Raw genomic sequence first — 23732 nt, forward strand, 5'->3', positions numbered from 1 at the left:
CGGCGATTGTCGATCGGACTCCCTCGCGATGGAATATTTATAACCCTATAGGAGGCATGGTATTTGCAGAGAGAGGGAAAGAGAGAAATGGTGAGCACGATTTCACGTGGGACAAACGCGTCCCGCGCGAGTGTATGCGGGCCCGTTAAGTAGTGGATCCTGTCGCGTAACGTACGTACGCGAAACATGTTTTATGCAGACCCGCGATAAGTGATTAAACTGTAGCCTAGCCGTACCGGTTTCAAAACGATAAGCCTGGATAATGCACGGGTTTTCTATCCTCTGCAAATCCCGCCTGCGTACCTGTTGTGCCCGCTGTCGAGCGTTGTTTCGACAAAGAGCCGGACGCGCGTAGTCGCTCTCGATCCGTCCGCTCGACGCGGAATTAGCCCCGGCTGATGATCGAATCGGTCACGTTCGAAGGCGGCCCGGTTCTGCTCTCGATCGATTTCGAGGGGAACCGATCGGGCGCCAAGGACCGACTACTATCAAAAGGCAATCGTATAGGCGCGGACGCGTGTCTAATACGTCGATGGGAAATCGACGGCCGGTTTTTCTGTTAAGACGCCGCTGGCGCGAGGTCACGTTCCACGACTCGAAAGACCAATTTCCGCTGACTTCTATTTACATAGTTAGGTATACGGGCTGGATAATACGGCGCTGTCGAGTCGGTCGTACGGTCGAGCAAGGGATGGCGGGAGGAAAAGAGATAGGGTGAGAGAGAGAGAGAGAGAGAAAGAGGCCTGGGCTGTCCATCGGTGGAAGGATAGCTTGGCAGGAAGCGGGTTGAGGAGGGTATTACGGTAATACCCACAGTGTTTCCAGGACGGTGGGTAGGCGTAACTAAATTTCCATATCTCGGCGACTGTAATGCGCATTTAGCGGCCGACGACTACGACGTCGACGACGATAGATCGAGTTAGCGTTCGGCTGCCCATGCCTTTTTCCCATGTTTGCGTTTGTACTTTTTAATACCGCGTCTCGACTTCCTTTCTTCCCGCCTATCCAACGCTACTTCATTGCCGAACTTGATCGTTTCTTCCACTCGTACTTTCCCAACTTTATTTAACTTTGATTGTGCCATTAGAAAATAATGATTCCTCGCAACATCCTATCTCAATTATTCTGGCCTATCTGCGCGCGAAACGCGGCAAACATCCCTCGAACCTCTCCCCTGAAGGGTCATAATCGCCAGGCTCGATCGGTACCGGAAACACGGTGAACCTCCCTCGTCCCGCAGTCCTCTTATTTCTGATCGATCAACCGGGGCAAGGTCGAAAGGTCAAGACAACCAGCGAGCCGGCGCGGCTATAAATTCACGCGGCCATTCGAACGTGTATTTACATGCACGAGTAGCGGGGTTTGATTGGCCGTGACGTCGGCCGCTTCGAAGTGGCTTGCCAGCCCCTTGATTGGATTCTATCCTGGACACAATGAACCGTACATCGCGCGATCCGACGTGATCGAGCCAGGAGGCAGACACGGCCGCGGGGGTTGCTTAGAGGGAGGAGAAGAACGGTAGAAGGTGAGAGATTATTACGAAGCATTGTACGAAACCGCGCGAGAACTCACCCTCTCCTGCTCGAGTCGCGACCGCGCTTCGATTAATTCGCATCAATTACCGCGCGAATGTTTCTTCAACGACGTGTGCAACTATTTCTTCTTTCAACGCCTCGTTTCGAAGCGAGACGCCTTTCAGTGGGCAGCGTGGAATTGCTCGAAAAGGTAGAAAGTAAAAAAAAAAAAAAAAAATAGCAGTTTTTCGGGAACGAAAGTTGGGGTTGGATGAAAGCGAGAAAAATGAAAGGAGCAGGAGGCGGATGGTATATCGGTCACGTTCCGAGGGCGCGCTCGCACATAGTAGTTTGATACTGATTGACGCTTGTTCGCGCGCGGAAGGATTAGCGATCTGACTCGTGTGCTGGGCAACCGCGTCTGCGTCCTGGTTCTCTGCCTCGACGCGGCGAACTGGGTTTCCTCTGCTGGTATAACCTTTGCGATTCTCCGTGGCTCACAGGATTCCCTTTCCCACCATCTCCCTGAGATCTCCTCGTTCCTCGCATCCCCCAGAAAGATCGACGATCGAACGAATACGAGAACGCGAGCTACCTGTCTACCTGGAACAGTCGCTGGGTAGAATCGACGCGAGTGCACCAGAGAGGGGTGAACGAGGACTCGAAGAGGGCGATAAACGTGGGAGCAAGACGGAAACGGTTCACGGAGATCGCTTAAGAAATACGTAAAGCGAGAGAGACAAACAGCGGTCGAGTCTGTTAAGCAACGAGGGGTAAGAGAAAGAGGGAGAAGTAGGAGAAGAAGAGGAAGGCGATCGTAAGGGTGGCGGCGCGAACTGGAAGGACGGCGATCGGCGATGGGGATTTGCGGACCTCGAGGGGGCTCGGGGATCAGTAGGTTGGTTCGAGGGGGGGTGGGTGGGAAGGGGTGACTATACTTAGTTAGCGGACAATGCGGCCCCTAATGAACAGCCAGGGGCGGCCGGTAGAGCAGCCACTGGAGCACGCCATCTAGTCTGAGACAGACAGATTACGTTGCGTGGCGCTATACCGCGTTATCCACCCCCGGCTGTTGCATTCGAGGTTCGCATTGCGTGGCAATTTCGATTACGGCCTACCGTTTCGCCGTTTACGACTCGAGTAAACCGTATCGACGGTTCCTGAGTACCGTTCGGCCAGCTCTGAAACGTGAAAACGTTCCACGGTGCGGATTCGGTCCGCGAACGGCGGACGAGAACTCGGATGGGATCGGTGTTTGCCGTTTATGATCTCGTACGCGGGGCTAATTAGGGTATTTCGAGTCGCGCGTTGCGTTGGATCGCGTCTCTCACTCGAGAGCGAGAGAGAGAGAGAGAGAGAGAGAGAGAGAGAGAGAGAGAGAGAGAGAGAGAGAGAGAGAGAGCGTCGAGTGTTCAGGGGATGAAGAAAGTAATGAGACTTCTGGTTCACGATCGCTCTGGATTTAGATGTTCCCGAAAGTGGTACATAAGAGGACGTAGCAGCAATCTGTTCGCGTAGTCGCGTAACGCGGTTACCGCGATGAACGTTGATTTCGAGGGGCGTGTAAATTAATCGTAAGTTCGCGTCGAACTTTTGGTAACGTCGTTGAAATTTCGCATTAACGAGGGGCGTGTTACCGCATGGAAGATGTAACGAATGGGTTACGTACGTACGCGATCTAGCATCGAATACCGTCGCGGATTTAAACGTCCTGGTGAGATCGTCGCTGTAAAGCGACGGTGCTAAAGTCTACTTAAACGCGGACGAGAATATACGCCGGTTGGAGCAAAATAAAATAAAAAAAAAGGAAGAAAAGTACAGAGTACACGACAAAGCGTCCCGGGGACTTTACGATGCTGACGTAACGGTGTGCAACGGTGCATTAAACGCGCGCGTGCATTTAAAAACTTTAACATTGTAAAAACCGCTGCGAAACACGCGCTTGTGTCCATCGTCGGCGGATAACGCTCGAAAGAGTGACGCGCATCAACGGTGGCGGGAAAAAGAGAGCGCGAGGGGGTGGGTCGGAGGCGAGGGGGATGCATAATCAAGGTAATACAACGAACGATGCGGCGTGTCCGCGGCAATGGAAGAAACGAGCCGCGTTATGCCACGATTGAGATCCACTGGCTGCTGCGGCGGTTGTAATTGGATTCAATTGTTCCGCGTTAAATCAGTGACTGCACTCTCCTGCCAGTTCTCCATTCTGCGTCTATCCATCCGCTACTCCTACGACACAGCTCATTGAAACGACTCCGGGGTACAGCGCGCACGGAAAACCGAGTCCTCCGCGACGTTCGCGGAAGACGTGAAAAGAGCTTCCGTCGCCGTTTCCGTCGCAGCCCGGAGAAACACCGATTATTCGCGTAAATCTTTATCTCTCGTTCATTGTCCGCGGACGATTCGCGCGTCGTTTTTAATTAAAAAAAAAAAAAACATCACCCCTTTCCTCCTCCTGTTTGTACAGGCTTTGATCTTTGAACGCTCGAGCGTGTCGTTAAGCGCGCAACGGGGAAAGCATTCGTTCCGTCCTGCGAAGCATCAATTTCAATTTCGAATTTATAAATCGATTGGACGAGCGAAATATTTCGGAAACGAGGGAATTCATTTCGAATTCCTCATCGTCGCCGCTCGGTTCGAGATCGAGTGTAACGCCGAGCGTTAAAATAGTCGCTGGAACGTATTAAAAGTTACTCTTTCACGGGCCGATCGATGTCATTTGCAATTACATTCCTCTGTGAATTGGCGAACGGAAGGGTAGGGGATGAGGATTGCGCGCGACGCTTTCCGATTTTCGCCGCCGTGGCGAACGGAACGCCGCTTACCTAATACCCGTTGCACCCTTGCCCGCGCGTATCGATAACACGGTAAGTGGTAATTTTACTAATGGCGCTGCCACGTCCTTTATATTTTATCCATCGCTGCCTCTGTTCTTCTTCACGTCAGCCCATGGGAGGAGGGGCGGTTGCACTTCCGGAAACAGGGTCCCCGCCGCACGCGTGGCACCAGAAGACGCAGAGGGTGGCTATCTGTCTCGACGCACCTGGTCGGGAAAGGCGCTCCGCTAGGTTTCGCGCAAGGGGTTGGTTGCGTGCGAGCACGTCGCGTTGATTAACGAAAATTCCAAGGGTTCCACCAGCTCGTACGCGGCCCGTAGTAATTCTCGAGTTCACGCCACGTGGATGCGACACAGTTGCAAATTAGTGGGACCAGTTTCGCAGGGGGTGACAATTGCGCAATTGTTGTCGGATGTTTACGTAGCGATCTCGCAATTGTCCCTGCCGCGATCTAGCGGCTCACGGTTGACGTAATTGTTCCTTCAACGCGCACGCTTCACCGTGCGTGTTACCGAGGGAACTATTTTGCGCGTACGTCTCACCAAAATCGGTGATTTACACTCTCGATAGTCCCTCGTTAGGTGCGATCCATCTTGACGTCCTTAGCTATTAATGTCTTCCATACAATCTGTTGGATGGACGTTACTCGCGTACGTACGCAACCACGCGATCGCGCGTAGCTAAATTCGACAGGGCCAGAGAGAGAGAGAGAGAGAGAGAGATAGAGAGAGACACAATGCGATTGGATCGATCGATTTACATAGACGTCGAATACGTCAGCAGCGAAAATTAATAAGAGTAAATTAATAATGAAACGAGACACCCTCCCCCGTCCGCGTTACACCCGTTCGCCGATTTAATCTATTTACGCGCAGCTACTCGCCGCTCGCGTACAAAAGCGAAAGACTTTTCAGCCGCTAGCCCCGGCAACTTTAATGAAAATAGTTCTTACGTTTTTACCTGGGAGTCTCGAGGGGGGCTTACGCGACCCCTTAACGAAGATTCTAATTAAGCGAACCTCCCACATCGCGGCTCTAACTCACGCCCGTCAACCAACCCCCGCGCGGAACCCCTCTTCTTTCCGGCGTCGCGCTGTTTTCCGAGAGTGCCACGTAAAAGAATAAACGTCGGCTTGCTCGCGTCTCCCAGCACCGTTCACGGACACGTCCCGTACACGTGCACGTACACGGACAACGTCAACGGCAACGTCGATATTTCCATCCGCGGATGACGAAAGTCTATTGTACGCCCGGCAGAATAGCGTCTCGATAAATCCTCGATGTTCACGTTTTAAGCTTCTTTCGCGCGTCTACGCATCGACATCGCGGGCATAACGAGCGTAACGAGCAAACAGGTTGAGCAATCAATTTAATTTCTCTCCTCGTCCCACCTTCTCTTTCTTCCTCCCTCTCCTCCAGCTCGGTCCCCTTTTCTCTGTTTTCTTCTTTTTTTTTTTTCCACCCCTCCCCTTCTTTCTGTTCCACCTCGTTCCCGTGCTTCTTCCCTCCTTCGACCGCGCCACGTTTTTCCTCTTACTCCCCGGGTCTAGCTACTCGTGTGACGTGGCCTAGCTGTTAGTAGTTAAGAGCAATGGTTATAATGAGACCCCATTACGGCGCGACTTTTAAAATCTGTCTCTGACAGCTGGACCACGATGGATTATTCTTTATCCGCGGGCAACAGTTTATTTAAAAGTAACGAGACCGCCGCGGATAATGAGCCGTCCTTCTTTATTTCCATCCGCGCTTGTCTATGAACTTCTCCGGGCTTCGCCTCTCCCCGGGGAGAGGCTGGCCGCCGTCTCTCTTATATGGCAAGCGTAATTGAAGTTTGTATCCAACGTAATAAATGTCCTCACCGTGTGCCGTGTAATTAATAAATTCCGGGATTAAAGAAGCTCGCGCACCGGAGCGTCGCGGAATTCTACGGAGTTCTGGCATAGTTCTCTGCCTTCACTCTCTCTCTCTCTACCTGCCTTTCCCCGACCAGTGCTCCGTTGCTTTTCTACCGATCGCCGATGGCCGACAACGAGCGGACGCGGTGGATCTCGCGTTCTCCAACTACGACCGTCCGTTTCTTTCCGACGTCGCGTCCCATTGAAAACTGTAATTACAGGCAAAATACGTCGCTTCGTCGTATCATCGAGGGTTTTCCGATTCGAGGCTGGACCGGATGGATGCCGTGAAAAATTGCAAACGCGAAAGGCAAACGTGCAAAAACGAACGTGCGTTTCTTCCGTGCTCATCGATATTTACGCACCTAGAATCCGACCTAACGACCGCGTAACAACGTCCGCCCCCTTTTATTTTTTTTCCGCGGGACGCGTTCCCACCCCCGCTCGTTTGCGTCCCCGCGTCCCACCGCGTCGGACCCGTTCGTTCAGATCTCTTTTAATTATCAGTGCCGAATAATCGCTCGTTTAAAGCGAAATTAATGGATCTCCCACCGCGGCACCGTGGGGGGAGGGCGGGTCTGGCTAGATTTATTTTCCCTCGCGCCGCCACCCCGTTCACCTTTCCCTTCGGCGTCTTTTTCACGGCGTAACGACGGCCCAGCGTGCAGGGGAGAGGGGCGCGGGGTGCAGCAACGGCGCCATGGAATCTCCATAATTCTGGCTTACAGAAAATGACAGCTTTTAGCGTTGATGCACAGTTTATACCGGGCGTATTATTTTAAGTGGCGCTGTCTGTATAATTCAAGACTCGGGGGCGCACGGGGCGGGCGGCGCGAGGGAGACGGTCGAGAGGGTGCCGCGGTATGAGACCTGTAAGAGAAAGGGCGACAGAGGGTGGAAGGGTGTGGGTGACAAGGGGGTAGGCAGAGCGAGAGAAAGAGGAGCAACGGATGAGGCGAGCGGAGAGGTGAAACGAGAGAGAGAGAGAGAGAGAGAGAGAGAGAGAGAGAGAGAGAGATAGGGAACGCGCGCTGGTGTTACCGGGAGGGAAGGTCGACGCGGTAATGGCATCGTCGTGTCGCCAGCTTAAAGCTCCAGTGATTCTCAATCACGCGAATCCATTCTCCGTGTCCATCGCGTTGGCGCCAAGTCCGCGCCGCGGATGAAACGCTGAGATACTTTCCGCTCCGTCGATGCCGACGTTTCCTCCGAACTACTGTAAAATAAATAAACTCGGCCAGCACTCTCGGCTCTCGCTCCCTCTCTCCATTCCGTCGATCCGTCCTCCTCCTCTGTGCTACTGTTGCGACGAATTTGAATTCGTCGTTCGCGAGCCGGATAAAATGCGGTCGCTAGCGGCCAGCAGCTAGGGTATACACGTATACGGGGCGAGCATAATGGACATCGGTGAAGAAAGAAGGGAGGAACGTCAAACGGGTAGAGAGGAAAAAGAAGAGCAACCGGAGAGGCGCAGGGGAGGTGAAAAAGGAAAGGGAGAAGGAGAGGAGAAGAAAAAAGAGAGATGGAGCAGAAGGGGACCAGCTGCGGTTTCCTCTAATCTTTGTACAGACACGGCCCCACCGAATTAATACGAGAGCCTCGAAGAAAAGATAAACATTCCTGTGAATACTCTTGGGTATACGCTCCGGCGAGAGCCCGTGTCTGTATACGCGCACATGCGGGCAGCCGTGCGCGCAGCATGTGCATCGCCGTGGCAAGATGTTTTGACCGACGAGATCCCGTCGTCACGGATGTCGTTTCTGCTTAATTGTTCGCTCTCCCCTTCGTATCTTCCTTCTTGGCCACCGCGAGGACGGCGAAGCAACGCGCGACCGACACAGAGGACGAAGGCGGCGCCGCCCGTTGAAACGAGTAATCGTAAGTTCGTTAACGGCTACCCGCGAATTTCCATCGGTCGTTGATATTCCGCGCGGCGCGCAGCCTAATCGAGCCAGGGTTAAATTCACGGTTAAATTCCGATAGAGTTCCGCGGGCCGACGGAAAAATCCATCTTCGTTCGGAAATAGGCACATTCGACGACGTAAGTAACTCGAAAGGAATTTAAGGGACGATTGGGGTGCGTCGACGTTGGTTAAGGCCACGGGAATCGGACGGGGGTGAGTCCTGGCTAGGGAAGAAATCACAGGGGTAACGGAGACAGCGATGAAAAGGGGCTGATGGGAACGAGACGGAAATAGGGAGGGACGAGGAGCGAGAGAAATGGCGAGAGAGGGAGAGAGAGAACGAGGCCCGATAGACGTAGGCGCCGGCCAAGTTGCGCCGCTGATTGCACCACAAAGGGTGCAATTATGCGGCCCTCCAGCAATCACCGCGCATTCTGCCCGCCATTTGACCCCTCGACACCCCTCGACGCCCCTGAAACCCCACCGGCGCGCTTCCGAGGTACTACCTACCGCCCCGGGTACATAGCCCGGCACACTGGGAAGCACGACAGACATATCACCGGTCGGTGCCACCGTCGCTTTTTATTTAAATGCGCCCCCTCGACGAGCCGACACCCTGAATGCCCCACGGAGTCTATGCAATTTAACCTGGTGGTGTCGCGAGAAAAAATCTGTTAATGAACGATTGTCGGCTACTGGGGATTCGGATGAAAATATCCTGAAAATTGGACGCCTTTCTTTCCGCGTTCCTTTCCTCCGCTTCGTTCGTTCGTTCGTTTTCTCTGCTCGCGCGTACCTATGTACACGCGATCCGTTTTGGTCGATGGCTCGAGTTCGCGCGATTTCTTCGACAAATTTCTCAGTCGCTTGTCTCTTTGTAATAATAAAAATTCCAACTCCGTGAACGTTTGATCGTCTCATCGCTGCTCATCCGCGTGACGGATAGATCAGCCTCCGATGAAACTGCTCGCAGAATCTCTCCGCGTCGTTCGACGCTCCGGCGTGTACGCCAACGTACGAGCGTAATTTCTGGCTTTTTGCCTGTTACACGAGAGAACTCGCGACGTTGTACCGATTATGGAGAAAGGTCGAGGGAAGAACGAAAAAAGCGGCTGGAAAAAGACAAGGGCGGCGAGGAGACACCGCGAGAGAGGAAGAAGACCGAGAGATATCGTGAGACGACGACGAAGGAGGTGTGCGACGTAAAAAACGTTCCAGATGTGTTCCCGGCTTCTGAACAAGTTCAGAGTCAAGTTGCCAGACCTCGTCCCCTCTGCGGTGGCTCACAGGCAGGAAGTGCCGCATTAAAGCCGCTAATCTGCCTGTTTTCATGGCTCTCCGTCGCTCCTCGCTCCTCGCCGCCGTTAACTCTTTCCCGCTTTTGTGCACGGCGCTCGTAAACCGTGCGTTTATGCCTGTTAGTTAAGGAAACGAACGGTCGGAGGATCGATACGGGGATGAATGTCAGCGATGGGATCGCGAGAAACTTATTACACGGTCGCGGGAAAATTGCAACGCTACGTCGATCGTGTCAGTCGACTGACCGTGGATTTACACCTCTCCATCGAAGTGGCGAGCCGAGAGTCGTCGAAACAAAAAAGAGAGAAAAATGAAAACTCTGGGTCGGAAGATTTTACGCACACCCGTGCGTTTTGTCATCGGGCTGAGAGTTGTCGTATATTTTTAGACGTACATACCGGACGAGAGCAGGCCGAGAGCCAGGTTTAAAGTAAATTTTAAAAACGTATTCGCGTCGGCCCCCGGACGAAAATCTCTCCCAACGGCCCGTTTCTGTAATCCGAGGACATTAATTTGTTGGCAGGACGGGCTTAAGAGTGTTGACCCGGCCGTTTCCCCGGGGAACTTGTTGTATTTTCTCAGGTTATCTGGGAAGAATCCGGGAAACGGTCGCGGGCCGTGCCCGGTCAAATTTTACCCTCCCCGATGGCCGGCGCTTCCGTCACACACGGGGGGCGGATCGTCTCGTCGACTCTCCGCCCGACCGTTTGTCATACTTTACAAATATTGATTTTTCGATTTCGCCACGTGTTCCAGCGACGATCCGTCGTCCCGTCCGAAGATAAACGCTTATCGCCGTCCAGACTTTCGACTTTTCCCCGTTCCGACTTCAACTTATACACGATACGCACAGTCTCCAACGACGAATACATCCGAGCGTTTCGTTCTCGGTGAATTCACAGTGCCGCGCGAATAATCGAAATATCCTACGCTACGTCCGCGTTCCATTGATCGACGGTGGGATCGCCAGTCGAAATTAGGAATTGTTTGCAAAGTCTCTTCCGCGGCGAGCGCAACAACGAAGCTGGCGCGTATCAGTGCTGTCGACGGCAGCGATTCAGGGGCAGAGGTGGCTAGCAAGCAAGAACGAAGAGCGGGCAGAGCGGGAGGTTATTGCCTGTTGGGTGATTTATCTAGTAATACTAGCCGACAGGCCACGAGGCCGGGGGCACAGTCACGGGGGCAAACCCGGTGCCTTCTACCCCTACTCGTGGGGCCAACCGCCGGCACACCGGTGGAAATTAAAAACTCACTTTATTACACGTCTCATTCTGTGCTCCCTCGGCCACCTCTGGCCGCCTCGCGCGCACCCCCAGGCGAACCCCGTCTATACGATCCTCTCCTTTCCTCTTTTCCGGCTCTCCTCTCGTCACATCCTGCCGCCCCTTGCAGCGCCTCGTCCACCGCGGACCGACTTAATATGAGGCCGGCCATACCTGATGGAACGAATATTATTAAAGTTCGCCCGCACGCGAAACCCGTGAAATATCGCTGCTCCCTTCGCCCCGTCCGCCCGCACTCGCGCCCCTCTTTTTTTTTCCCTCCATCGCGACGGCCCGCGTCCCTTCTCTCTTCGCCGTCGTTTAGACCCTTCACCTCCTCTGCTCTCGTGCCCGCTGCCTTTTATTATCTGCCTCTAGCTTATACTCGAGACGGTAGCGAACTCTCCCAGAAGCAAAAATAATCACGGGTAAGCCGCGATGTAAATACGCCACGGTTTCACCGGCCCACACCGCCTCCCCGTCCCTCTGTCTTTACGGCTCTCATCCTCGCCACTCCTGCGGTGTGTTCCTATTCAACGGGGCGCGTTTCGATTTTTCAAGTTCCCGCGGAACGGGATGGAAAACCGGCTGCACGGGGTTGCCGGATCGCAGCTCGTTCGCGAACCACTCGCGAAAGTAACGTTCCGTTGCGCGATGGATTATTTATGATTCTATGCTTTTATCTGTATTACTTCGTCCATCGCGGGTGGCACTCCGGCTGCGCCCCACGTCCCTCTCTCGTATCCCGCGCTTATGTATTAAGAACGTTCTTGTCTCCTCCTGCGCGACCGGAAGCGATATCACGCCGCCAGACGATCGACGCATCTACTTAGCCTCCCTCAGGTCGAACCCCGTGTCGGTTTCGTGCGCGATTGTACGCCGAACCCGCGTTAAACTCTCGAATTCTTACCGTCGACTTATCGAACCGAGCATTATTGCCCGTTTCGCCTTCTCTCTCTCAGCCCCTCTCTCACCCTCTTTTTCTCTCGTCGACTAAATTTTCTCTCTCCGTCCGGGGGACGCCTCTGTATAATCCGCAGACAATCAAGATCGGTCGGCGGAGCGAGGCGGGTAACGCGATTGATTCAATTTCGAACGTAAAGGGAGCGGTTACGGCAGGGAAAATTGAAGCGGCACGTTGATCGGGCACAAAACGGCCGTGGAACATACTTTATCTTATCGGGGAGACATTGAACGGGAGACGCGAGGAGGCCCACCTAATCACCTCGCGTCGCAGCTGCGCGTTCGCTTCACCCCTTTTACACGTAGCCGCGGACCGGGTTACGCGCTACGTGTGCACGCGTGCGCTCCCGTGCATAGACCCCGATGACGTACCCGTCGGTATCTGGCTCGTTTTATTAATGTCAATAAGGCAATTATTGTCGATGAATGGCGTGGGTGGGTATCTCGCTCATACCGCTGCCGTGCCGAGTTACCTGCCCCCCGCCGGTATCGATGGCTACGAACCGATGCCTTTCACGCGCCCCAATCGAACAAGCCTCCGGGCTCGCTGCGGGGACAATTCCCTCGAATTCCCCTCGATTCTATTTCCCATTCGGCTCGACTCGATGGAAAATGGAAATAGTCTCGGTCCCTGCGAATAGTTGTAACACCGCCGCGAGACTTTGCGAACGTGTCTCAATTATAGACGCGAAAATTTTCTATTCTCGCTTTACAATTTGTAGAGATGCATCAGAGGGTTGTTAAAAATGATTCAGCGTCGAAGAAGAGCGTGAAACCGGGACTTTCTCCATCGTTGACTTCTTGAACGTTTGCGCGTCACTCGGCGCACTCGCTGAACGAAATATACGGGGGATGGGGAGAATAATATAGGAAAGAGGGGTTTCTCCAGTCTCCGCTAAGCAATATCCATCCACCCCACATGCCTGCCTGCCTGCCTGCCTGTCTGCCTGTTCGTATTATCGGTGTGTACAGACGGGCTCTCAGCAATTTATCCATTACGGTCTCAGTCGCGCGCGCACTATTATTGCATTTTTTGAAATTATTGCTCGCCCGGCATCGACGTCGCGCGCCACCATCTTGATTGACAGGCTGTGCGGTGCCTTTATCGCGTGTACACGCGCGCGCGCGCCGCGTACGCGCGCGTGCCGCATCGATTTATCGTTAAGCCTTTCCTTACCGCGAAGGCGTAACCGGGTATCGAGCCGTTTTATCGATAACCAAAGACGCTCGTTACCCTGTAAAAATTGGTTGCAAGCAGAGCCAACGATATAGGGTCTGGTTGCCTGCCTGCGAAGTACCTCGAGGGGGTGGGCCGCCCCTTACGCGCGTGGATCGTAGCAGCGTTCAGAAATTTTTTTACCCCCCTACGATAGGCGGTCCAAAGCTCGTAGAGTGGAGCGAGCTAATTACATTTGTAGGAATAACGCGTTCGCGTGTCGGGGCTCGATTCGTTTCCTCGTTAAACACACCGGCTATCCATTCATCCCGGCCGATGTGTCCATCAATTTCTTACGAGGCACGTACGCGCGTGGACTCAATTATCCGAAGTGTGTGTGTCGGAGGCTGGCCCGGTTTGTCCGAGGAGACTTGACGGCGGCGCAAAAGGCGGGCAGAAAAGGAGCGCGGTAATACATCGTGTCCGAGGCGACTGGAAGGATGTACGAGTTCGTTTGGGGCAGCGAGGTCCGCTGAGGCCCCCGGTAAAGGTTGGCGCGGTAAAAAATTCAGAGGGTGAATAAATCAAGGAGCGTCGTAGCAGCGGAAGCGGGCACCGCCGCCACGAGAAACGAGTGGCTGCTACGTAAGTGCGGCCGATGCGGCACGATCCCGACGATCCTCTTCTTTTGTACATACTTTATGGCGAGTAATGCGTGAAAAGGGACCAGGGTCCGTTCCCCCCCGCGCGCGAGCCTCCCGTTTCACCGTGGACATTCCCACGTATACGTTTCGAGCGTAATCCTCTGATCCGTCCTTAGGCGCGCGATGATTTAGGGCACCCCTTGCGCCACTCGCTCGTCGCCTGTCTTCTATTACAGAAATACGATTAGCCACGCTGGCATATGTATATCAGAGCGCCGAGGGCATTGTCGACGCGTCCTGTATCCCGTTATTCTCCGCTCGAGCGACGCTACTCGTTTTTCATTCGGTCCTTTGGCCGCTGAGAGATTCGCAGAATAGGGGACATTAATAATCGCGATACAACTGTTCCCGTATCGGCGCGTAATTTCGAGATTCGAGGCGTCTCGAAATACCGTTGAGAGACGGTTACCGTTGGATCCGGTTCGCAGCCTCATCCGGTGAGAAGAAGGCTCGCGTAAATTATACGAACGCGCGCGAGGTAAACGCTCGATGTCTTCTTAGCCCCCCCTCGTCCCTGCTATCTAGTCGCGAGAAAAAGGATTAAGAGGCCGGACAAGAAGGATTGCGAAGTTGAGCAGGCGTGAAAGGGATAGCAGTCGGTAGGGTTGGAAGGCGGGAAGCGTGATGGGGTGGTGTAGGAGGGAGCGAGAAAGAGGGAGAAACGCGTCGTCTATACGGTGGGTATAGATCGCAGCGTATCGTTGAGTAAGTTGGAAACGGAGGGTAGGACGTTCGGGGGGATGGTGGCTCATCTTGTAATGGACTCAGAAGACAGGCGAGTCGGCTAATGGACCCCTGCTCTCCCAGAAAGGCTCCTCTCGGTATCTGTGCCACGCGAGCATCGATGCCATCGAGTCGCGTCCTTCCAAAATCCTCGACCGCGTATCGGCGTTCGACTGTTTCCCGATTCTGAACGTGGGTGCACGGAACGATCGTTCGATTCCTCTTTTCCCCCCAGAATCGATCTGTTTTCCCTACATCGCGCGACGAGCGTCGCCTAACAGGCGAGAAACTGACCAGTTTTGTTTTCCGTGCTCGTGCTCGAAAAAATATTGCCCGTCGCGCGGAGGAAGGCTCGGGTGCCCGCGTGTTTGGACAACGGACAACAACGGGGGTAGCGTGTACCAAAATCGAGTTGCACGAGCACCAAGCGCTCGCTCCACAAATATTTTCCCGCGGAGATGCAAAACGGTGGGCATTTTTAAGAGGGTACACACAGGGTACACGTGTTTTCAAGCGAACCGGGCGACCCTCGTCGACGCGCGACAACCCTCCGCGGAACATTTAAACCCGACCACTCGTAAGCGTTGATACACCTTCGAATAGGAATTCCATCGTCGCGATTCGCAGGCAAAAACGCGACGAGACACACAAGAAGCCGTTCGCGAGTAATTAACGAATAATTGAAACTAACAACCGACCCGGGAGGAATGAAAATATATTTGATTCGCGTGCGTAGGTTCGCGTGTCACGGTGGATAGGATCGTCGAGGTGGACGGATAGAGGCTGGCTCGTCCGCGAAGAGGCGAGAGAGGGAGGAGAGAGTGGTACCCGAGGAAAAAGCAGTCGGAGAAGGAGCATCAGCCAGAAGTAGTCCGACTGCTACTCTCATCTACTCTCGCAGCGAGTCGCGCGCACCATCTTTCTTCTTATCCTTCGCTCCGGTCGTCCTTTCCCCGGGTCCACTCTTGAGAGTAACGTCTACCTCCGTTGATGGGCAACGGCACTTGAGCGGCACTAACACACGGCGGACCCGTGAGCGCGCTCCACGTAGCTGTCCAGCCGATGTCCGATACATCAGGTCCATGCATAATAAATCCACGGTAGCGGAGCGCGAGGAGCGCGAACACGCGCTCCACTCTACGCTCTCGGTGGTATCGGTCCGGCGGATGTTCGACGGAGCAGAGACAGGGGGATGCACTTCGAATCGAGTGGGAACTTTGAAAACAGGGCTGGTGGACATCTCCGTGGCTCGCGTATTTCGTACGCCCGCCGATCCGTGGGTGCCTTCATCCGGATATCGATGGGCGTATCGTCGAGGGACATTAACGTCGCCTGGATAACTTGGCCGTCGAATTTTTGCGAACACCCCCTCTGATCCCTTCTTCGTCCGGTTACGCGATGGAAAGTTGGGTACGCGGCCACTCGCGTGATATCGTCCCGGCGACGGACGGTGGATTTTCAGCGCGGAACTTTGGATTGGTTCGCGTTTAAAAACGAATACGTAATTATCGTTGCCGGTCTCGTTAACGGAAACGGACGTTGAATTGTGCTCGGGTGTTTCGCAGGGGGCAACATCCCGGGCAATTACGGGCGGGACGGGCAGGGTGTAGCTCGCGTGACTACGGGAAATTTAGGTTTTATCGAAGAAAAGCTCGATCGAATTTAGAAGTTGAAACCCCCGGCGCGCGGGCACTCTTAATTAACGAACGCTAAATAAATCCGTTCGGGGCGAAACTCGAATAGGTCTGGGTACACGGGGGTGCGGGTGGCAGACCGTAGAATTTATTTCGGCATCGACACGGAACGTTTCTTCGGGAGACAAGGGAGAAAGAGAGAAAGAGAGAGAGAGACAGGGTGGAGAGAGAGAGAGAGGGCTCTGTAGCCTAGCTAGCGAGCCAGCCGAGTGCCGTTTAGTTTAATACACGTAAAGCTACTCTCCGGCTGCTTTTTCTCCCAAATACTCTACTTCCAACCGGTTCGAAGTAGTATAAGTCGTGGACAAAGTAGACGGCGTACAGAAAACCTCCATTAAAGTCCCTAGAAGTGATTAGTACCCTCTCCCCATCTTCCTCGTCCTCTCTGTTCCATCTATCCCTACCTTCCTCTTACCACCGATCTCTCCGTGCTCCGTTCTGTCTGCGAATTCCCAGAATCCAAGGTCTGAAATCGAGATCGTTCGTCCGTTCGAGCTTCTCGCCGGCCGCTAGATCTCGGTCCATCGTTCGACGAGCGCGTCACGCGAGAACGACGAGCCTCGCGATCGCTCGCGAACGGTCCATCCACGGCATCCCCGTGGATCTGTTCCGCCCCGGCTTTTAAATTCAGCCCCGTTGGCACGCTTTTTGCGCGCGCCACCCCCGGGACGCGCGAGGCCGTCCTCGAGCGGTGAAAAACGAGCAACGGGGCTCGCGACGACCAGCCCCGGCAAGCAACACGCGACATTCTACGAAATTAAATTCAACGTACATGGTTTCGTTCTTGATTGCGGATGAAACCTGGCAATCGTTCCAATTTCATCTCTCCGGTGCTCGCGAAAAATAGAGGGAACGGGAACGCGGCCGGTTGTACGCGCCGGTGGTACGTGTAGCAGCGGCGATGATGGTGACGCGGCCGAGATGGGGATGGGTCGGTCGAGGAAAAAAAAATAGAAGCGAGAGAGAGAGAGAGAGAGAGAGAGAGAGGGAGAGAGAGGGAGAGGCTGGACGCGGACTGTAAACCGACGCGTCGAAATCCTGATTCGAAAAATAGAGCGGTACGTTTCCCGCGAACCGGAAACTTGGCGGACGTTAAATTTAGCCGCGCGCCGATCGGAAACGTTCGCCAGAGTGGGGGTTGCGAGAGGGATGAAACGGGGCTGTGTCGAGGGGGATGAACCGGGGGCAGGGGGCCGTGGTATAAAACGGCGAATCGAATAAGTTCACGGGAATGTCATTTCGCGGGAGTAATCCACTCTTTTCCCTGATTTAATCAGCGGCCGGTCATAAATCAGCTGGTAATTAAAAGAGACCGTTCGCCGATGGCGGCAGTAAACATGGCCTAATCCATTTCGCAGGATAGCTCATAGGTGTGGATTCTGGTATGGGAGTGGAAAAAAGGTCGTAGCCTTTCTAATTTAATCTGGCGAATGATTCCGTGATTCTCGAAGCCGCCGGCAACCCTTTCATTACTTACGTCCCCACCCGACCCCACGAGGCACCCTCGCCTCGCGCTCGACGGCGGCCCCGGAGCCTCTGTTCCTCCTTCGCCCCGCGGGCACCCTCCAAGAACCGGCGCAGAACACTAAATCAGCGACCAGTGTAATTTTTGTAATGGGAGGTGTGGCCTCGTAGGGGTGGTAGACGCGTTCTCCCGCCGGGCGAGCCGGACATATAGTAGGGATGCCATCCCTGCGTTCGCCTACCCTAGAGGAATGGTAGGGTACGTAGGGGCGATTTTAGGGGTGGAATTCTACGATGCGAGCACGCCGCTTCGGTGGTTAATCCTCCGTCGCTATGTCTCGACTCGGGTTACGATCCGGAGCGCTCTACTAGCCCCTCTCTCTCTCTCTCTCTCTCTCTCTCTCTCTCTCTCTCTCTCTCTCTCTCTCTCTCTCTCTCTCCGCACCGATTCTGCACACACGTTTAGCCGCACACTTTCACGGCTGCACAAAAGCAATTCCACCGTCGGTTTATCCTCGAAAGGACGGTAATTAGAGACACTTCTGTTCCTACGACCGATGCCCGCGTGGTTATTAAATCGCGCATCGTGGAAACGTTTCCATCTCGCGTACTCTCTCTTCCCCTCTCTTTACGATACCAACGACCCGCATGGCCTCGCCTTCGTTACTCGCTCCTTTAATTAACCTCGCATCGAATATACAAGTCAAATCTACGGGCTTTCGAGCGGGCTCTTAAAAAAAAACCTTTGCCTCCAGATCGCGAGATCCCCTTATTTTCATCCCGATCGGGTCCCGCACTCGACTCGTGGGAACATACTCGGAACCGATACGACCGCCGGCTTTGATCACCGCCTTAATCGACTCGATGCGGCAGGCTCGCTCCTTCGTTCCCGAGGATTCCGCTCCAGTAGCGGTTAAACTGCGCGGCAGCCGCGAATGGTTCGATGATAGGCGACTGCGGAGCGACGGTGGAAGGGGTGCGGGTCGCGTTTGATGGCGGGTGCAAATACGGGTTTCGGCTCGCGCGAGTTCCTCGGGTTTGGATACGGGTGCGATGACGGTCGAGTGCTACCGAAAGAGAGTGGGGCGATCGTGGCTGGCGGGGAACATAGGGGAAACGATGGAGGGGTGGAGAGACTGTGAAATGGTGGGGTTGTTGGAGAACGAGTGGGGCGGTCGAAGGGGTGAACGGTTCGGATAGTGGGGATTTATCACTTTCGGTGGCGTGCCGCTGTCGCACGCGGTACTCGCCAGTTTACAACCGACCGTCGAACAGGCGGTTTCGTGGCAGCTGTCGTTCGTCGTCGTCTGGCTCGTTCACGGTTTAAAGGACGCGGGATGTTTGGTTTCGCGATCGAGTAAACGTGATTCGCGATCAGAACCGTGGACACCTGTCAGATCTGTAAATTCGATCGATATCCCGTTGCTCGAGGAACGAACGACTCCGATTTTTTTCTGGAAGCACACTGATGGTAAACAGTGAACGTTGTTCTGTGCAGCTGGTGTAGTGTCACGTGACGGAGGGTTTCCGGAGAACGGTGCACGCTACAAGGTGTCTGGAGAAACTGGCTCCGACTTCGAGTTTTGTCAGGTAAATCTCGCTACATTATTTAATGCCATTCCTGTCGCGTATATATTGTACATGGTAATTTGTACGTGACACTTGATACGCAAATATTTAGTAGCTTTCGCCACCTCGTTCTTTTATCTCGAGTCATTATCGTTAATTATACTAACAGAACGGAGAGGCTCGTCGAAGGAATCGTTAACGAAGCATGGAATTTAAATTTCACGATTTCGAGCCAAGCGGTCAGGTTTGAACGCGATCACACGTTCAATTTAGCAGAGGCTTCCGGTGGAAACCGCTTTTGCCCTTTCCGTACCGTCCCGATTAACGTGCGCGCGCGCTCGTTCCCGCTCAATTCTCGTCGTTCGAAAATTATTATAAAATTCCGCGTGATCCGCTTTGCGCGGCGGAAGGTGGCGGATGAAAAAACTGTTCGACGGCTAAATGGAAGGTGGAAAATTACGCGCCGTTTCGAATGCTGGCGCGTTACTCTTGTCAACAGCCTGTTACCATCGGCAGTAGATATTTCTTTTATTTATTTTCGTCTGCTCGCGCGATTTATCGCGATATTTAGTCGCTAACGTGCACCAAGTTCCCTTTCCGTTTCATCCGCGCTGGTAATTGCGGCATCGAGGGCGACGCGCTCGTATGGTTGCCGTTAACGATACCGATTCCTTAGAAGCGAGGTTAATCTGCATCCCGTCAAATGCTGCTGTGGCGCATTGCTGCGCTGGCTCGCGCTGCGTGACGGGGCGCGCTCGATTACCAGCGGCTCGCGGCTGCTGGAATTTTTCAATCAACAACCGGAATTACCGTGCGAAACGAGACGTTTCGACGCGTTCATAACACAATGCCGCTTGTTATTACGAATAGGACACCGGTCGTTCGCTTTAATTGACTTTGATACGCCGCGCGGCACTGCCTGATGCTTATCCCCCTCCTGCGAACGGCAGACAAAAAAGAGAAAAAAGTTTCATTCATGAAAATTGCGTTCACCGGTTACTCCGTATTATCTACAATTGACCGTGGAATAAAAAGAGCCGTAGAATGCGAGCACTATTTTCGGCCGCGAAATTGACACGCTTTTTATATTCAAATCGCGTACCTCACTGGTAGCAGGACGTAGGCGATACGACGTAAATTTTGCTCCGCGGCACGTTCATTTTTAATGCAACAAAGTCGGAGGAATGCGAGAGATAAACGAGCTCTTTTTTTCAGTTACCAAGTCGCTTTAAGCGTGTTAGAGTATACGAATGCGTATAAAATGCAGAAATACTTTTTCCCGTCTATACTCGAACTGCTCGACGTTCGTGTTTCTCTCTGAAGACGCTCCGTTCGTGATCCGATACGGCCGGATATCGAAGGGGCTGTCCGTTGGCTGTCTCACTCGAGCAGAGAGAAAGAAAGATAGAAAGAGAGAGAAAGAGAGAGAGAGAGAGTGGGACGCGAGGGTATCCGGTCGTTTGAATTTCAATAATTGGCGCCAGTTTTAGTAGCGGGCGGCGGTCTCGTTAGTCGTCCTCCCGAACGGAGTGACTTAATTATTTCGTTTGAAGTCCGCGGGGAGACGAAAGAGGGTGGGCGGAGCAGGCGGGTTTTGGACGATGCACAGCCAGACGATCCGGTCTCTGCGATGCGCTCCGCGCCGCTCACAAATAAATTGAGAAAACTGGAGCTAGGGAGACGGCCGAGCGAGGCAAACGTTTATTTTACACCGACAAATTGGTGCGGCTAATTAGCTCCGGCTAAAAGCAGAAGTATGACCGTGACGACCTGCCTCGTGTCGCGCCGCCACCGATGCCGCTGTCGCAGAAGCGACGCGCGCCGTGACCAGCGTTCACCGTTGCAGCTCGCGGAGCAACCTCCGCGTCTCCTCGTACTTGGTACCCTCGTTCCGATTGAATCCGTGCCCGGCTGCAGCCTGTGCCCGCGCTTACGCACCGGATCGTGATAAAAATCGCAATTAACGTTTAATTACTTTCCCTCTTCTCGGCTCCTTTTCATTTCCCTCTCCCGCGCGCGGTGCAGGGACGGTGCAAGGCCGATGGTTGATTTTGGAAGGCAGCTGAATATCTTTACGGGCGATCTCTGATCGTTTCGCGGCGGCGGCGGCGGCGGCGTCGGCACGATACGCTCGCGCGAGGTATCTGTCGACGATGCCGTGGAAATTATAGGGGACCGTCAGTTGCGATATAATTTAATAATGCCGGCCGCGCGTAATGTCGTTCGACACGCGTCAGCGATAATTCCGAGGCGAATGTCCAATAAAAAGCCACTTTGCCCGATCGAAATATCAAATGTAATCCTCTTAAGTCGGGTGCACCGGTCGAACGTGTATCTCCACGACTGACCATCGCACGCTATATCCTTTTCTCCTCTTCTTCGACCTCTCTCTCTCTCTCTCTCTCACTCTTTCACCTCTCTATCTCCCTCGCTTCTTCCACCCAGGCAATGGTTCAAGTTCCTCGTCCTCGTCCCGTCCACGCGATCCACCCGCGAGCTTCTAAGTTAACTTCTAACCCCTCGCCCTTTCCCCGCCGTTTCCCGTTTCCCATCCAGAGGCGTTGCTTTTACGGCGATTGAAGCTTCCCGCGGGTCCTTGGGCACTCCGCCAGGTGGCAGTGCCGAGTCCTTCTGGGCGTCGGCCCCCGATATCCCATTTACAAGATTTTTCAGGAACACACGACCATTCTAATACCTCCCCGCTGGCTCGACCGACCGCGGCTCGCTATCTCGTAAATATCTTCCGCGAGAATTGATTCACGAAAGGTCACCGTATCCGTAGATCGACTCGATTTTTCATCTGCCACCCTTCGTTCGCCATTAGCGGACGAACCGTGACCGGCCACGCGCGGCGAACTTTGTAATTCGTTTCGTTGGTCGGACGCAAGGTAATGAAGGATTTACGCGAGTTTTAAGAGCGTCCGTGGGTCCCGGAGGAGAGGATTGCGGTGGACAGCGGACCGTTTCCGGTGAGGATTTCGCGTAACTGTTCGATCGGACGTAACGCGCGATGGATCAGCAACGGGCAGTAGAATAGGTCGAAGAGAACGGACAGGGCCGAGCGGCGACGCGCAATACCGTTGGCCCCCCTCTCGATCATTAAAGAACCATTTGCAGTTGCGCCAATGCCGACCGACGTTGAATAATTAACCGGCCACCGACTAAAATCGATTCATTAATTAATAAAGCGGCTACGCTCGCTTCTACTAATAACGTCGGTCCACAATTGAATAGAGATCGCGTTCATTAACTGTCCGTGTACTATTAGCAGCGGTTGCGGTACATTACGAACGAATCGAATCAACCGACCCGAATGATCGAGTTTATCGGGCCGATAAACAATTTTTCTGTCTCCCCTTTTGGTCCATCCGGCCGCTGGGGCGGCGGTCCCGGTCGCGTACGCGGACGTACGATCCGTTATGAGGTACACCTTACGTGTCCGCCTCGATAGGGCGACGATTCGCGTGGCGGTGGACGGGTTTCCGCGCCCTAAACCGCGAACAATGACGTCCCGTTTCGTGTCACCGGTCTAAAAAGACTTTGTTCCCATTGTTAAACGGTTCTCGCATCTCCCCGACAGGACTGCTCTCGCTATCGGCGCCTCGCGTCCCCCCCTCGCGTCTCCTACTCTTCGTGCCGCGAATTTTCTTTCCCCGCTTCTTCCTCGACGTCCCGGCAAACACAAACGAACCGAGAAAGAAACTTCGTTCCCCGGTAGGTAGCCCTCTCTATCCTATCTCTCTGTTTGTCCGTCGCTTCCTGGCCACCCTCTCGCTCCCCCGTCGATGGTCGTTGGTCGGGCGTGCCGGCTATTGGCCAGGATATCTTTCGATTATCAAGACCATCCGTAGCTACCGCCTTAGCCGAACGGGCGCCGTTGTCTTCTCGGCTCTTTCAATTAATGTTTTGATTGATTTCGGACCCTCGCCCGGAGGCACCCCGATCCCATCCCCCTTCCGGCTCGCTCGATCCTCTGCAGCGCGCGATTCTTCTCCTTAACCGCTCCTTCCCACGCTCGCGTCATCGATCTTCATATTTACCTTTTAAGCGTTCATTGCCTCGTACGTTCGTACGGTTCCGCGTTAGTCCTCGAGAAACTTTCATCGAAACACGCGACACCTTCACCGATTGGGACAACCCCTGCTGCGAGCAACCGCAATTCGATGAATCGTTTAATGTAATTTACTTAGCCGACTGGCTTTCTCTACGAGTCGTAGATTTTTTCCTCGAAACCTTCTCTCGTTTGAGGAAAAAGGAAGAAGGAATCTGGCAGGAGTCAGCCAGCAGTTCAGGGGTTGCTTAAATCAAAGGAGCGAGCGATTTAAAGTCGTTCGAGGGGAACTGGTCGGATAACCGATTGCCGCGGCTTTCTCCCGGGATTAACCGAGACTTCCGTTTCCGATGCTCGTCTACGTGCCGCGTCCACGCGGGCAACGTACCCCCTGTAGCGTTTGGCAACGTACGCGAGGAGGCGGCGACGCCGGCGTCGTCGACGCGACCAAGCACCAGAACCGACAGTCAACCCTCCTTCCACCCCTCGACTCGCTAGACGGTGTACACGAATCGGTGTTATACCGGTGGCTGTTTTATTGCGAGATTTGCGGCGTGGCCTCTCCGTGTAACAAGACTTACTGAGATCTTAATAGAATCTGAGACCACCCCCTCTCAACGAGTCCCGTAGCACACGGGGTAACGCCGTCTTCGACTACACAGCCCCGTAGCCTTCGTTTTCTAACTGTCTCTCTCTCT

The 23732-nt window shown here is 53.9% G+C and overlaps 1 protein-coding gene across 4 annotated transcripts in view; it reads left to right on the forward strand.

Annotated features, from left to right (window-relative positions):
- The window catches only part of LOC143429132 (LIM domain only protein 3), a 54527-nt gene that overhangs the window by 15424 nt on the left and 15371 nt on the right, over positions 1-23732 (forward strand). For 2 of the 4 annotated variants that reach the window (XM_076904588.1, XM_076904587.1), the window contains exon 2: positions 18913-19004. The exons of the other annotated variants lie outside the window; for them this stretch is intronic. The gene's annotated coding sequence lies outside the window, so the exon portion shown is untranslated. The remainder of the gene's footprint in view (positions 1-18912; positions 19005-23732) is intronic. 4 annotated transcript variants of the gene reach the window in all.

The sequence above is a fragment of the Xylocopa sonorina genome, chromosome 11, assembly GCF_050948175.1.
Source record: "Xylocopa sonorina isolate GNS202 chromosome 11, iyXylSono1_principal, whole genome shotgun sequence".
NCBI lineage: Eukaryota > Metazoa > Arthropoda > Insecta > Hymenoptera > Apidae > Xylocopa > Xylocopa sonorina.